Below are 16,992 nucleotides of genomic sequence, written 5' to 3'. Positions count from 1 at the left end.
CGGAAGGCGAACCTCGGGCATGTTCGGGAATGTTCGGGCACTGACAGGGGCCCAGTGAACCACAGGCTCCCCTCCCCACCCTATCACCCCCGGGGGCTGGTAATCTGGCCTGGCCACTAGGAAGCGCCCGGCAGTTCAGATCGTGCGCGGGACAATTACTCCCCTAATAGGCGCGCGCGATACAACACCGCCTCCCGTCGGGTCGGGGACGTTAATTGCGTCAGGCGAAACGGACGCGGTTCTGACGGACTTCGGGCCGGTACGACCAGGGTTCTTCTCTTCCCTACGCGCAGGCCTCACCAAAATTTCAAGAACATCAGCAGACTTAAGATATTGGTTATAAACGTCTGGAAAAAACTTATACTTATATAACTCTTAAAATTCTCTATTAGTACTTAATTAAATAACATTTTATAATTTTAGTGATTCTTTGTTAAATTAAACAAAATTTAGTGATCTAGAAAATCTTTACTACAGCAGAAGTTAAGTTTTTTTAAAGGTTTTTGAAATAATTGAGTTTATATGAATTTTTGTGTATTTGGAAAAACCTGTATCTAGTAAAATAATTATCTCTCGCAAGAATTTGAAGAGTCCGTGAATAAAAGGATTAGGGTCCATTTTTACATGAAATTGAGATAGCTGAAATTTTGAACTCTTATGAGTTACGTAGAATCCGACATATGTTACACATTGGGATAAAACGGTGAGTGTTTGCCTTTATTGGCGGTTAAAGTTTTGTTGCACTGTGCAAGAAAGATGAGGCTCCCAGTGGTTGTAGGGTAAAAAGATGAGTGTCGGTGAAAGTTGGTAACACTGCACAATGTGACCTAAGCTCTCTAGTAGATGCTCTTGGTACACTAAATATTGTTTATTTACATTTTTTTCGGGGCTGCATGAAACAACACAATTGAAGCAAGTTAGAAGTTTGTGTGTACCAGTTACATGTCTTTCTACATTACTGCTGTCGCCTACAATATGGATGAGTTGGAAGGGGCGTCAACATCGACTTGTACAAGGAAAATAAAGTCATATGGGTGAATGTAAGATGTAGCGAAACAATTGAGGTTATGTTGCCACGAAACAGGCTAGAATTGTCACTGAGAAATACTAGAATGTTTCAAATCACACGCAACTGATGAGAGAAAATATATTGTTATGAAAATGAATGAATATTAGCCATATGATCAACAATCACTGTATCTATGTGGGTTGATTACATACAAGCCGGTTCAACACCATTGTCCAAGAAAAGCGGAGGAAGAGGCAGATTTCCACTCTTTTGACGTGACAACGTCTAATAAATCGATGAACGCTGGCTGCACGCACAAAAAAGTGTCCCGTAACGCACATTTTCCCGTGACGCTGTGTCCCGTTACGCTCATTGTACGCTTGCGCCGCTTCTATCTCTCTTCCACTCGATTGGATCAACCATCGATTTGACTTTTTCGAGGCACATTAAACTTGAAACACTCCCATTCGTATCCTACTTTTCCTATCATCGTCCTATCCTTAACAGAATAACACAGATTGGAAGAAGTTAAATAGCAAACATTTATAAAAGTTATAGTTAAAATAATTTCTTCGTTAAAGTAATAAACATATTTGAATTAATGAGTGCAAACAAAAGTAAATTTATCAATTAAATTGTAGATTGCATTTCACTCCTTCTTTGTATCCATACACAATAGTGATAATTCAATAAAAATGATTCAATTTTATTCATAAAAGTATGCAATCATTTCATCAATGTTTTGTTATGACGTTGTCACGTTAAACTATCGTCCGTAAACCGACTTTACAGACAACCAATTCTTTCATAAAGTGCGAGTTGTCAGAAACAACGAGGTGTGTGAAGTTCTGGTTTGCTACAAAGAGTTTTTATCGTTACATGGAATCACAGCAAAACGTCTGCAAACTTTGCAAAGTGGACTTAAAAAAAACATGTTCAGCTTCTTTAGATAAGAGAGGAAAACATAGTACAAAGGCTAAGAGACATTCGGAAGCACATCTAATCATTCAGAAGCAGACATTCTCTATATAGCCTTAAAAAAAACACAGAAAGTTTATTTACCTAGTGACCTTAATGTGACAAAAATGCATACCATATACCTACAACAATTTCCCAATAACAAAGTGTCTTATAAGAGGTATCGAGGCATCTTTAATACTAAGTTCAACATTGCATTTGGCTATCCTAGGTGTGATACGTGTAGTACATACGATGACCTAGTGGTGAAAATTGTAAGCACCCAACAGAGTTTAAAGGAATCTATCAACATCCAGCTCACATCAGATGAATTACGGAAGTTAAATTTTGAAAAAATAATTTCATCTCAAGAAGGCAGACACATTTTACAAGCGGAAAAAAATTGCAGTAAGAATTGAATCACAAAAGCATAAGACCAAGGAAGCGATTATCATGGATTTTGAAAAAAAAAATCTGCATGTCCCCAACATAACAACGAATGACGTGTATTACCGCAGACAGCTGTCATTTTATATGTTCAATATACATAATCACTCTACATCTCATGCTATCTTCTACACTTATGCAGAATTGCACGGGAAGAAAGAAGCCGATGACGTCTGCTCAATGTTATGGGATTTTATTTTCAACCACATGGACCCTGATGTAAAAGAACTGGCAATATTCTGTGACTCATGCTGTGGACAGAATAAGAACTTCACAGTTTTTAGAATGCTGCTCTAAATTGTACATTTTGTTAAGAAACTTACCAAAATAATTGTTATTTTTTCTAATTCGTGGACATTCGTATTTGGAATGTGATATGGTTCTTCTGAACAAAAAAAAAAAAAAACACACGTTGAGCTACCACGTGAATGGAACCGCGTTGTTGGAAATTCCAGAATGAAGCCTTCACCGTTTATGATGGTTTCTTGTGAAAACCAAAATATTTTCAAATTGTGGACCAAGTTCCTTTCACACATATACTTGCCTAAGTGTCCCTTCCAAACAAGGCCAGTGAAAGAATTGACTGTTAATAAACATCACCCACGATTAATGATGCATCGAGAAACCTACAATGGTCCAGAAATTCATTCTGTTTTTATACCACCAAAAAGAAAACAACTTTCTACACCAGAAGGCAGCTTTCGACTACCGTCAATAGCATACATGGATCTGATACCCATCTCAAGAGCATAATATGATGATCTGCAGCACCTCAAAATATTTTGTCCTGATGAAGCACAAAGTTATTTTGACAACTTGCCACATTTATAACATTCTTGTAAAACATGTGACACACTAGAGTAGTGTAAATAGAAAGTGTAAGTAAAAGGCATGAACGTAATAACCAAATATTGTCTTTCCATGGACCCTCATAGTTCTTGCTTTTTATGTTGTTGCTATAAAAACATTTTTTTCTTCTTTTTTAAGTGTGGCTTGAACCAAGTTAATTTTATTATTAAAATATAGTCTTGTTAGTATTCAATATGATAGTAGGAAGGGTTTTCGCAGAAATTTAAATCAAGTTTACTAAAAAGTGTTCAAACTTTAAAGGTTTTTTCTCCATTTATAGTTTTATGGACCCTCATCTCTTTCTTCCTGTACTCTTCATACGGAGATTTGTTTTCAATTTCGTAGTTAGTAAAGAAAGTTACGTGGACGATTAGCTGTTAAGATAAAAATTTCTCAACGCCTTTGTTTATTTATTAAAAATGTTTGAAATGAAACAATTATACAGCAGGTATAGTAATATCAGAATGACAAGTTAACGGAAGAGAGCAGGTAACGGAGTTAACATGTGTAACGTATGTAACGAATATTGCTCGATGGTGTGGGGTTCAAGAATAAGGTTGGGAGGAGAACATCGAACGGACTAGAGAGTTATACAAATGTCGCCATGTTTGTTACAAATTGGAGATATCCATTGGGTCATTTATTGATTAATTTTTTAAGTCCAAGTGAATTATTGAACAATTTTCAAATGCAACTTCTCCAAAACCGGTAACATGGAGGTTTACCGTAGCGTTTGGTACAATTGTGAACAAGTTAATGTATGTCATTCAGTTGTGTGTACTCTATGGCGGTTGCTGTCAGCAAAGAGCAAGGACAGGAATAATTATAAAGTACGGCTGTTTGAACGTTATACTTAGTGAATACTTGTTTTAAACCAGATCTCACACGCCCGGAATTTTTTTTTATCAGGTTATGTTCCCAGTTAAAACGTGTGAACGGTTGGTTAGTTAGGCAACTAGTCCCCACCCCTACACCCAGGCCCAGATTTTTAAACGGCCCAACCGGACGTTTGCCCAGAGCACCAGTTTTAGGGGGCGGAAATTTTTGAGGTGTAAAAAAGCATTGAAGGACAAAAATAAGTGTTTAGGGATGGGAAAAATAAGTTTTTAAGGTACGGTAATGATTTGATTTTCAAAAGTACATGACAAAGGGGAAATGTTAGTTCGTACCAACAATTGCAGTGCGCTTTTAAAATATTAGGCCTCAAACCAAACACTTTAAAAATAGATTTAAAACTTGTTTAACAATATACAGTAGACATAATCTCATGTATTATTTCGGTACTTAGTACAGCCGTGTTAAACCGCAACAACGATTGATTAAATTTAAGTAACGAAAAAAAAAATGACAAACAAGCTATGCCTTTGAAATAATAACCCTTGGTATTTTAAGAAGGTAACTACTCCCTGATGATGGCGACTGCAATATCGACCGAAACGTCGGTGAATTATTCGTCAACCCAGAAGCCAGGCTACTTCAGACAATGGCCGTGAAAGCCTGCGAACATTATTAACCTTGGTATTTAGTTGTATAATGTTCTGTTTTATAAAAAAATGGTAATAAAAAATAAGCCTGGATTCGTACAGTTTCGTGATGTTCTGGGGGGAAACTGGTAAAGGAAGGATGGCGGATAGTTATCAAGACTGGTAGAGAAGGAGGTTGGCCCGAGAGGGCCGGTTTGAGTAACGGTACTTCCAAGGGCTGCTCGTGACGTCACTGCGGCGCAGGAACCGGCCAGCTGAGCTCTCAGCTAAGGGCAAAACCTACATCTTTCACTCGTTTTCACGCCGATACAGCTACTGTGTTGGAACATATATCAAACAGTTTCTTTATATCTCACACAGTTATGTGGCTGTCACAATTTGGAGAGGAAAAATAAATAACTTTGTTACGAGTATATATACATAATAACAGTTTCATGCGCATCGTGTTTCATGCTCGTGCAAGCGATTCGTCGGACAAATTCTAATAATACCTACTCGTATTTGTTTTTTTGTTTGCAAGGTAATTATATTATATTATAATTATACTATGTATGTTTGAAACTTATTTTAAGGATACTCCTAAAGTGACTAAGTGAGCATTTCTGAAGACGGTCATACAAATACCAATAATCTAATAATTTACTATATTGTAGACTAAGACGTTCATTTTTAAGTAGTGTAGAAACTACACGCTGTGTTTATTACCAATTCGGCCTTACTGATATGAACACGAGACGGGAGTGCATAAATTGACTAGAAAAAGAAATAAACCATGGCTCGAAAAATGCGCATACCATTGTATATTGCTCATATGCATGCAGTTATAACATTTTGTCACTCAAACAAGCACATTGACGAATATTAATATATCAGTTACCTTAATTTCTGGTTTTCTGAACAAGCTGTGCAAGCTTCTTCTGCCTTTTCTTTTCCGTGCTTGCAATTTTTGCTTGACGATTTAAATGCCGAAGTCTAATAAAAGTTCTGGTTCTTGCAAACTTCATTAAAACTTTTTTGTTAACATCTGGAAAATGTTCTACTAGTTTCACGAAAAAGTTTCGCACAACACCTTTTCCGTTCTGTAATCCTAACCCGTGATGTGTTTTAAATATTTCTTCAGCATGCTGAACAGTTTTCACAAATTTTGATGACGGGACAGTCAATTTTCCGCGACTCAGTATTTCTATCCATCCATCTATAAAAATCAAAACACACAATCCTACAGTAAACAGAGAATAAAATAAAATAAATCATAGCAACAAATAAAATTATGATAATTACCTTTGTTTTCTGTTTCTTCAATACTTTTTAGATTAGCGTCCTCGCTTGCATGAATCAAATATCCAGCTACATATCTTAATGCTTCATTCTCTTCCCATGACGTAGTCAAGGGCGTGAACAAATCATCTTGAACCGCCTCGTTTTCTTCGTTCTTGTTTTCTGGAATGTTTAAATTCAATTCGGTGAACATCTGGCTGGTCAGATATGGTTTTTGCTTCAAACTATCGTCTTCAACACATGCGCCTTGTGGCAGAGGAAGTTCAGATCCTAGTAACATTTGTCTGAACCTGTACTTGAAATCTGTTGGTGTAGGGTTATCGTAAGTACCGCCGATGCTTCTGAGGCGCGAAAAAAAACTTTCAAGTAAGTCCTGGTTTAAGCGACAGGTTATGATGTATTTCAGTGAGTTATTTTTCTGAAGATAATTGTGTAGACCAATTACAGATCGCACAGAAATTAATAAACCTTTCTGAAATGGCATCAATGTTTTGTGACCTACGATTCTCATGTTAAGAACCATCGCCTCCATTTCTGTAATTATTGACAATTGTTCTTCAATTCGAAAACCAAAAGCACTGTGCCACGGCTTACATTTATCGTGAATAAATCTTGAATTCATAACATCAAAAAACTTGTCAACTAATTCAAAGAAGTTACAGATTTCTGGATGTTCAGGATATTTCAAGGAAAGCCGTGTCGCTGTGTGATGCGAAAACAGCTGAACAGCAAATTTTACTTTCTGGCGAGTGTTCCCTTTTAGCTGAATATGAAGAGGAGTAAGTTTTGGAGACAATTTCAATTCTGTGTTTTCAATTATGGCTTGCACATGATCTTTCCTAATAACTGTTCCACAAGGGAGCTGTATTCCATAATCCAAAAAATTATTTCTCAACAACTTAATGGCATGTGGCATGTCTGCAAAAACCCACACAGGGTGGCTACTATGGGGATTTTCAAACGTTGTACTAGCTGGTGTTATATTTAGTTCTTTCCACAAGCCTATATTACTTCCGCCCATGTCACTGACCATCGCAACGACACAAAATGGCCGTTCCTCGAGCGCTCTTATAACATCGAAAAGAAGATCTTTTGTTATCTTTCTATCGAAGTCGTAAAATATTGGCTGTTTCCACTTTGAAGCTAGTCCTCGAGCCATTATTACTTGTGCGTTTATATTTGGCCCAAGTATTCTATCGTCACTTTGGTCGTAACATAATCTTGAATCTACACTCATCTCGTCAAATGACAGAATTGTTATGCGCTCTGTTTCAGTCATGATTTTAGTCGTAGCTTCAAGGACTGCTAACACTTCAGTTTGAATTCCTGGCATACATTTTAAATTCCTGGTCCATTTTCGAAGAGTTGACAATCCCGGAAGTGGCAAGCCTACTTTATTTTTCATGTAAAGATAGGCTTTCCGAGAAATTGATCTTAGAGTAATTGCTGCTGCTATGTCTTCTTTTCCCCAGCAGCATTTCTTTTTGGTTATGAATCTTTCAATTTGTTTTGGCGTGAAAACATTTTTCAAAATATTCCGCAATTCAGTTTTAACTAATTTTGGACATCGCTTATGCAGAATTTTAATTTTCAATAACTGTTGTTTCAACATTTTGTTTTCCATTTCCAAGCGCTTTTCAGATTCTCGCCTCCGTATTATTTCATTTTCCAGGTCAGATACTTTCATTTTTAATATCATTATTTCATTTTCCATGGCTTGCATTTTCGCTGACAAATAAGCCTCTGAGTTCACATCGTCTTCTGCAACTAACTGACAATTCGGAGTTTTTTGTTCATCATGTACAGTGTTACAATGCACCGAATCGTCCGATTTTCGTGCCTTTACAGATTTGTGTAATTCTTCCACAAGCTTCCTCTTCACGCTTCGCGAACGAAGACGTTTTCCTCTATAGTCTGAAGTGCATTCAGTTTTATTAGGTATGTTTGCATGTGGCACAGAACATTTTTTCAAGACTTTTCTTCTCTTCTGACCGGTCAGTTCCGCTTGTAAGTCTCTTTCAAAGTCCTCGGAAACGAAGTGATCCGAACAAATGCTAACATTCCTCGGATTGAACTTGTCTTTTCTCTTGCAAGCTAACACCCACTTTATTGAAATGTCTGGATCTTCAGGAAATCTATAAAAACATAACGCACTGTCACCACGACCTGAAACGTTTCTGCAGGTCGCAACTGCACAAGCGGGCATTTTTATTACACAGTCACATCCACGACGAAGCACGAAAAAAATCCACTACGGCGTGCGACTACTGATCGCAGCAACAAAAAACTCGCAGCTCTCCCGTTTGTGCGGTTGTAATACCATTAAACTCCGAAACATAAGTAGGATAAGGAAACTACTATAAATAAATATAATTTTAAACCACTCCGATCTAACTACGAACTCATGCCGAAGTAAGGCGGGTAAAAATCGCGGTCTGGAACTGGCAATGCGTGGCAGTCAGCCCTAGACTCGGAGAGGGATGCGCCGCGGTGACGTCACGCGCGACCCTCCGGGGTACCGTTACTCAAAACAGGCGAGACGGCCCAACCTTCTTCTCTACCAGCCTTGGATAGTTATCAAGACTGCTTCTCTACCTAGTTATTACCTGCCCAGAGCGCCGGCTACCTGGAGTCGGGACCTGCGCCCCCCCCCCCCCCCACGTCACCAATGACGTGATCAAGAACCTCACGAGACACATGCCTGTCCCTAGGGGGGGTCGCCCAACCACCATTGTGCGTGTCTTACCTGACAGACCACTGCCCGCCACAATGCCGACCCCATCAGGAGACACAATCGGGGCTTTGTCCGTCACGATGGAGGGCCTAGTGCGTGACAGAGCCCCGGGCATTCAATACTCCAGCCGCGGCCCGTATTTAGCGTGCAAGTTGCACCCCTCCAGAAATAACCCCCAGTGCCAAGAACACGCGTCCCAATCAACGGTTTTCATTTCTCCGCGTTCAAATATGTTCATACGTTGTCACTTGTATCAAATATTCGCAGGCTTTCACGTCCATTGTCTGAAGTCAGGGGCGTAGCCAGGGGGGGGGGAGGTTTAGGGGTTTAACCCCCCCCCCCCTTAGCACCAAATCTTTAATTAATTTCTTATTCATCACTCAAACAAATTTCATATTAAAATTAATAAAATTTTTACCAATACAATATTTAAATTTAAGTACCGAAAACTGCTAAAATAGCACTATTTTACAACTTAAAATCCAAATTTTCCCGGGGGAGGACCACCGGACACACCGCTTTAATACCGGGGGGGGGGGGGGGACACACATGCTTCTTAACACCCCCCATACACAAATCCTGGCTACGCCACTGTCCGAAGTAGCTTGGCTTCTGGGTTGTAGCCGTGTCCTCGGTGGATAATTCACCGACGTTTCGGTCGACACTGCAGTCGCCATCATCAGGGAGCAGTTAGCTACTGATGTAATAATGTTCGCAGGCTTTCAGTAGGTAAACTGCTCCCTGACGATGGCGACTGCAGTGTCGACCGAAACGTCGGTTAATTATTCGCCGAGGACGCGGCTACAAACCCAGAAGCCAAGCTACTTCTCACTTGTATCAAGTTTAAAATAGGCAACAGCTGATATTTTGAAACAAACAAGAGACCGGCGGTGTTGATTTTAAACTGGAACGATATTCATTATTACTAAACAAACTTGCTGCAAAGTTTGGCAGATACCCTGGTTACATTATTCAAGTAATCTAATTTTTTAAAATGATTTCATTTTGTTCACCTAAATTTCCTCCTTCAATAGAATTACCGTTAACATTGTGATATATTCGATATTGAGATGGTGGGGTCGACTTTCACTTCGACAAGAAATGTTTCGTTGCAAGCTTATATCCCGTCTCGTGCAGGAAATGCTACACCACGATGTCATTCGTTTCCCTTCGTTGCCATTGGAAACAGAAATGTGTACAAAAAACACGCCTCATTAAGTCTGCTGACACTGACGTAATGAATATTGACCATGTAAACATTAGTTCTTGGGTAGAAAGGGTAAAGGAGGGGGGGGGGGGGAGAGGGAGACAAATTGCTCAAGTACTTGGACACTTAAAGAGAGGTTTCGAATTCTAGCATTAAGAAACAACTTGACAGTGAAATTATAAATGTATATTTTAGCGAGCAGAATAACAAGCAAAGTTATTTCAAATATATATATACATTATATATATGTATATATGTATATATATGCATATATATGTATATGTGTGTGTGTGTGTGTTAAAATGTATGACGTTAATAAACTCCGACACCATTTGACGATCGCCATGAAAATCATGTATGTGTGTGTATATATTATATATTATATATATATAGTGATTTTTAATGTCCTTAATCCTCAATAACAAAAAATATTGATTGTGACTGTGACAAGTGTTTGGTGAGTTGAGTTAAAAAAAGAAAAAAAAAGGATACCGTTTCAAACGCTTTACAGATTCTAGATCGCATACAAACCATTCATTTTAGACGTAAAAGAGGCGAATAAATAGACACCGGCGGGACAAATGTCTGTCGGGTTCTGCTAGTGCCAATATAGATAGTCCAGGAAACCAAGACTTTAAAAGGCACAAACCTGTGAAAAATTTGTCCAAAGCTGAATTTTTGCACAGTTGTAGATTTGACTATGCTTAATAACACACCGAAAGTTTACCGCTGTAGACCTTGTGCGTATCACCGAAAATTTGCATTTAAGTCCTAGATGACAGCGACTTACATCAGTCCATTAAAATGCTACCCATTTGTACAGTTTTTAATTTAGACTGTCCATAAAACTACCAAAATAATCTTGAGACTCTAATACAGCCATTAATGTTGTAAAAAGCATAAATTGTTAATATTAAAGATGTGATATTAAGCGATTAATTCATGACATATTATTTTTTATCTTTGCCACTCAGATAAAAATACTATTTACACCAATTTGAAGAGTCCAATGCGAAAAATGTCCAAATAAATGTTTTTGGTTATACCTTTAGCTTTAAGACAGTATACTTATAAAGAGTCTAACGTAATTAGTTGGCTCATTAAAGCGGCCCGAGCGTTGCAGTGTACTGCAGCCGTACTGATCTCTCACGGCCACCGCCGTTCCAGCGCGGCATTGCGACACACTGCGTACTGCGACACTCATTCAACTGGGTCTTATTTAGGAATTACTTAAAACATAGCTAATTCATATGAGAGGGTGTATGTTACATGTAATGAAATATGCATTTTTTTTTCTTATATGAATGTTTTTTGATACAATAAAATTAACAATAAACGATTTCTGCTTGGAACTTGTAAATGAAAAACTCTAGAGGACCTCTGGTTTTATATCTGCATGGATTTATTCTGTTTCAAAAATTTTATTATTAAAAATTATTTTTTAGCAACAATTTTTTGTATTTCCGATACATCGTTTTATTTACGATCAGAACAATGCAAAATTTTAATGTAGCCTGTATTCGACAAAATGAAAAATTAAATATTTACTTCTTTAAAATCAGTTTACTACATTAAAATTGAATAAAACGATACATCGTAAATGTACTCTGAGCTTTTTTTTTCACTTAAAAAAAAATAATTCCTATAATAATAGGTTTTTTCCCAGAAAATAAATAAAACACGAGTTGTGTTGTAAAACGTATAGGTAGCATTACATATTCAGTTTTTTTAAATAAGTTAATGTATTTGAGTGCTGCGCCTAACCGACGTCGTTGAATTGCTAGTGGCAAAGAGCGGTTGTGGATGTTTTTGCAAGAGTTTGACCGTATTTTATGACCCTACCTGTGAGAGGGTGTTCGTACCAGAAATCCTAACGGTTAAGGAAACTATCTATTCTCTGTAGTCACGTACGGGTGTGCTACTCGCGCAATATCGTCAAATATCACAACTTTCCGGGACGTTCGGTCATTTCTCGGTTAGCTCTGGTTTCACCATAGTAAACGGAACAAAATCTTGTCTGTAGTGATTTCATATTCCTATTACCGTAGAAGTATGTCGTTTGAGGACAAACCAAGTTTGTTGTATACTGGGAGCCTACTTAAAAAAAGTATTTATAGAGTTATTAAATTATTTACGAAACACAATTTTGTGGATCGTTTGGGAAATTATCATTTAGGACATAACTGCTCGTTATTGGTGTGATCACAAGGGATCATCGGTAAACTTTTGACATGTTACTAAGAAACGTTTATTCTACAACTGTACAAATTTTCTGCTTTGGAATAATTTTCCATGTTTCTTAACAGCGAAATTCGTCCCGACCCCAAGCCGACTTCGGCAACCTCACAGTAGTACACACTACACGGCTCGGATAGCGTCAGGGGTCAAACAAATTGTATGAGACCCTTAAAAAATATACCCATTTAAAGAATAATAAATATGCAACAACGTTTATTAAAAGCGATTTTCACGTAGGGCTCTTTATATTTATGTAAGATGTATTAACTTTTCCGTAAAATTGAATGAAAATGAATTTCTCAACTTTAATGATTTAAATTGTCTATTTTATATAAAGATGTTAAAACTGTGTACTTTTTATTACTATCCTCAGATAGGACAATTTTTCTAAATTATTTTGGGTTCCATACTGTCAGTCTACTCCATAAACTGCATTTGCAATATCCATTATTGTGGATCGTTGCAAAAAAATGACATTTTGGGCTTAACTGCTCGTTTTTAGCGTGACGCACAAGGTTTGCATCGGTGAACTTTTGATATGTTACTAAGAACCGTTCACTCTACAACTGTACAAAGTTTCTTCTTTGGGATAATTTTCCATGTATTAAAAACCTTTGTTTCTTTACAGCGAAATTCGTCCCGACCCGAGCCTACTTCGACAACATCGCAGTAGTAGCCTATACACTACGCGGCTCGGATCCCTTCAGCGGTCAGACTAATTGTATGAGACACTTTAAAAATATACCAATTTAAAGATGAATAAATATGCAACAACGTTTACTCGAAGCGATTTCCATTTTGGGCTCTTTAAGATTATGTAAAATGTATTTATATTTCCTAAAAATTGAATGAAAGTGAATTCGTTAACTTTAATGATTTAAATTGTCTATTTTATAGAAAGATGTTTAAACTTTGTACTTTTTATCACTATTCTCAGATAGGGCAATGTTTCTAGATTATTTTGGGTTCCATACTGTTAGTCTACTCCATAAACTGCATTTGCAATATCCATTATTGTGAATCGTTGCAAAAAAATTGACATTTTGGGCTTAATTGCTCGTTTTTAGCGTGACGCACAAGGTTTGCATCGGCAAACTTTTGATATGTTACTAAGAAACGTTCATTCTACAACTGTACAAAGTTTCTTCTTTGGGATAATTTTCCATGTATTAAAAACCTTTGTTTCTTTACAGCGAAATTCGTTCCGACCCGAGCCTACTTCGACAACATCGCAGTAGTAGCCTATACACTACGCGGCTCGGATCGCTTCAGCGGTCAGACTAATTGTATCAGACACTTAAAAAATATACCAATTTAAAGATGAATGAATATGCAACAACGTTTACTCGAAGCGATTTCCATGTTGGGCTCTTTAAGTTTATGTAAAATGTATTTATATTTCCTAAAAATTGAATGAAAGTGAATTCGTTAACTTTAATGATTTAAATTGTCTATTTTATAGAAAGATGTTAAACTTTGTACATTTTATCACTATCCTCAGATAGGGAAATGTTTTTAGATTATTTTGCAATATCCATTATTGTGGATCGTTGCAAAAAATTGACATTTTGGGCTTAACTGCTCGTTTTTGGTGTAACGCACAAGGTTTGCATCGGTAAACTTTTTATATGTTACTAAGAAACGTTCATTCTGCAATTGTACTAAGTTTTTTCTTTGGGATAATTTTCCATGTATTAAAAACCTTTGTTTCTTTACGGCGAAATTCGTCCCGACCCGAGCCTACTTCGACAACCTCGCAGTAGTATACACTACGCGGCTCGGATCGCTTTAGCGGTCAGACACATTGTACCAAGCTCTCAACAAATAAACTAATTCAAAGTTTAAGAACTTTGCAACTACTTTTATTTAATGTTTTCACATCAGGCTCTACGTGTTTTTGTAATATGTATTTTCATTTGTGCCCTTTTTTTTCAGAACACCTCTCTTCTAATATTATTGAATAAATATCATATTTAATAAAACGTAGTGAAAGATTTTTAAATTTAATCATTGAGAATAATGTTTTGAGTAAGTTTTGATTTGCTATTCTGAAAGTATACTACAGTAATTACGTTATAGTGCCATATTGTTGAGTGGTCAATAAAGTATTATTTAGGACTTAACTTCTCGTTTTCGGTGTTCCGCGCAAGGTTTGCGGAGGTAAACATTTCAAATGTTGCTAGAAAACTTGAATGTTACCACTGTTTTAAATTTCAGTTAGGAACAAATTTTACAAAGATTAAAAATCTTCGATTTCGTGGGAGTGAGAGTGGCCACAGCGCTTGCGGCTGTGGCTCTGTCGTAGTGCGTAGACGACATTTATAAGCTCGGGAGTCTCTAGTGATCCTATAAATTAAGCTAGACTTTTGACAGATATCTCCCTGTAAAGCTTAAGAACTATACAACAACTTTTGTTAAAGAAATATTTTCGTAAGGCCCTTTATGTTTAAGTGAATTGTCTTTTTATTGCCTTGACTGATGTAAAAAAACTTATTTCATTAATTTAACATTTTTTTTCTTACCTTTAATATTAACTTTTAGAACCTTATTCATTATAAATGTGAGTAGTAGTGCTTTAAGATTATTTTCATATAGCTATCGAGAGTCTACGGTAAAAAGTGCGAAAATGGGAAGCATTTTAATGAACTGCTGCAAGTCGCTGTCATCTAGGACTTAACTGCAAATTTTCATTGATGCGCACAAGGTCTACAGCGGTAAACTTTCGGTATGTTATTAAGCATAGTCAACTCTACCACTGTGCAAAAATTCAGCTTTGGACAAATTTTTCACAGGTTGAAACCTTTGTTTCCTGGGCTAAGAGTCGAGTTCGTGGTTGAAAGCGGACTTGGTGGCTTTGTGCCCCCGGGTTACAGACGTACAGAATTCGTAATGATTTAGAATGCCGCCTCTTTTAAAAGGGGGGAGTGTTTTCGTCGGTTTGCTTGCGAGGCAAGGTCATTGTGAACCCCGGGGGAAGGGGCAGGGTCCCGCAAGGGCGGGAGGGGGAAGGGACACAAGACACTCTGGTCGGCTGAAGTAACGGTGTTATCGGGTCAATCGGATTGCACTCCGTTGACAAAAAAAAAGGGGGGGGGGGGGCAGCAGAGGAGGAGCACGGCGCATCCCTGGACCACGGGGCGATGTCTCGACCACACCAGAGCCGCCGCAGTGCTGAGGGGAAGCCTCACGATTCACTCGTCCTTCTGGACATACCCGAACACTCACGTTGTCGAGCCTTCTTTCAACAGACGAGAGAGCCAAACTCCCGATCGTGCATCTTCGGTTTTTTTTTTATTTTGGTTCATTGTAAATAAATATACAACTCATGATAACTAATGGTCAATTAGGTTAGGTTGGCGACATTATAAATACTTTAAAACATTGTGGACGGTTGATTTGGTAAGGATAGCTACATCAAAGATACTGTGAAACCATGTAAACGGTTTCCCCCGAATAAATACATCTGTTGTGGTACGGGAAAAAAAACGAGCATGAACTTCGGGGAACTTCGGGTTTGGCTCTCTCGTCTGTGAAAAGAAGGCTTGCCAACGTGAGTATTCGGGTATGTCCAGAAGGACGAGTGATTCGTAGACTTCCCCTGCCGCTACAACAGGCACTGCGGAGGAACCGAAAAAAAAAAAAAAAAATTACCAATCTTCAACGTCTCACATAAAGTTCCCTTCCGATAAAATAATATAAAATAAGAAACAAAAATTAAATTCAACAAATTTTCGGAACATGCCTTGCTGTTTGTAAATTACGGCAAAACTTCATAAATTTGATATTTTTTTATTCTGTTCAAACATTTTTTTTTCACTCGCCCCTTATTTACATCATAAAAACCCAAATCGATGAGATTTTGTTCTTTTCGCGTATTTCTACCAACAAAAAAATTTTTTTGGGGGTGATGTTCCCCCCCCCCCCACACTTTTTTCTAATAATGACTAATTTTTTATCCTTAACATAAATTTTAAATTAAAAAAATAAAATTCCCTGTTTCACAACTAAATACAGATGAAAATACATTTTCTATTGAAGGTTTTTTTATAGTGAAAATTTGAGGCGAGTGAAAAAATTTTAAAAAGAAAAAAAAAATTCCAAATTTATGACACTTCATTCGACGCCTCAAAACATACATCATAAGGAAAATTTTATGAGCTATTGGATGTCAAATTTTATGAGCATGTTTAGTCTCACTGTGCCGGGTGCATTAGGGCCAGTTTTGCTACTCAGACCGCATCCCAGGCCAACACGGTGATGCGCATGAGTCGATTCTGACTCACTGATGTCACACCCAGCATGCAAGTGACTTTATGGGTTTCCTTGGAGCGGTTCGCTACACTTTACTTTAAAATCCACACCGGAGTTAAACCAGCCACTCGCTCCACAGCGCACTGACAACACCTATAATTAGTGACAGTAAAATGTTCTGGTATCTATGACCTTCAGGATAGACTATACACCAGTGGTTCCCATACCTTTTCAGCTGGCGACTTACATTTCCTTGTAGGAATACCTCCATGGTCTATCGGTCCATGGTGGAATAAAAAACCTTATTTGTATCGTATCCCTTCCTTAAGTATATATAATTTACCATCAAATGTTGCAAATATATAAACATATATATGATTTTTTTAAGATAAAGATTGATTATTAATAAACCAGTTGTGTTCTGATTTGAAAATAGTTGACAAAATATAAGCACTTTGTAGTAAAACAGTTATTTATTTAACAATAGATATGTGTTTGTATACAATGCGATTTTTTTCGGTTTTTCTTATCTTTTCTG

General features: G+C 37.5%; 1 protein-coding gene and 2 long non-coding RNA genes across 3 annotated transcripts in view; 1 reads left to right on the top strand and 2 right to left on the bottom strand.

Moving 5' to 3' along the window:
- Nucleotides 1-16,992, top strand: part of LOC134535890 (tachykinins) — a 352,147-nt gene that overhangs the window by 16,837 nt on the left and 318,318 nt on the right. The gene's annotated exons all lie outside the window — the stretch shown is intronic.
- The window catches only part of LOC134535891 (uncharacterized), a 324,926-nt gene that overhangs the window by 66,556 nt on the left and 241,378 nt on the right, over nucleotides 1-16,992 (bottom strand). The window lies entirely within an intron of this gene.
- LOC134535888 (uncharacterized) lies at nucleotides 4,907-6,402 on the bottom strand. The gene is made up of 3 exons (XR_010075722.1): nucleotides 6,028-6,402; nucleotides 5,624-5,941; nucleotides 4,907-5,012 (listed from the first exon to the last, which is right to left on the bottom strand). It is a non-coding gene; the product is annotated as an uncharacterized LOC134535888 (long non-coding RNA).

Source organism: Bacillus rossius, chromosome 10, assembly GCF_032445375.1.
Source record: "Bacillus rossius redtenbacheri isolate Brsri chromosome 10, Brsri_v3, whole genome shotgun sequence".
In the NCBI taxonomy this organism is placed as follows: Eukaryota; Metazoa; Arthropoda; class Insecta; order Phasmatodea; family Bacillidae; genus Bacillus; species Bacillus rossius.
This window is presented reverse-complemented; position numbering and strand designations above follow the sequence as displayed.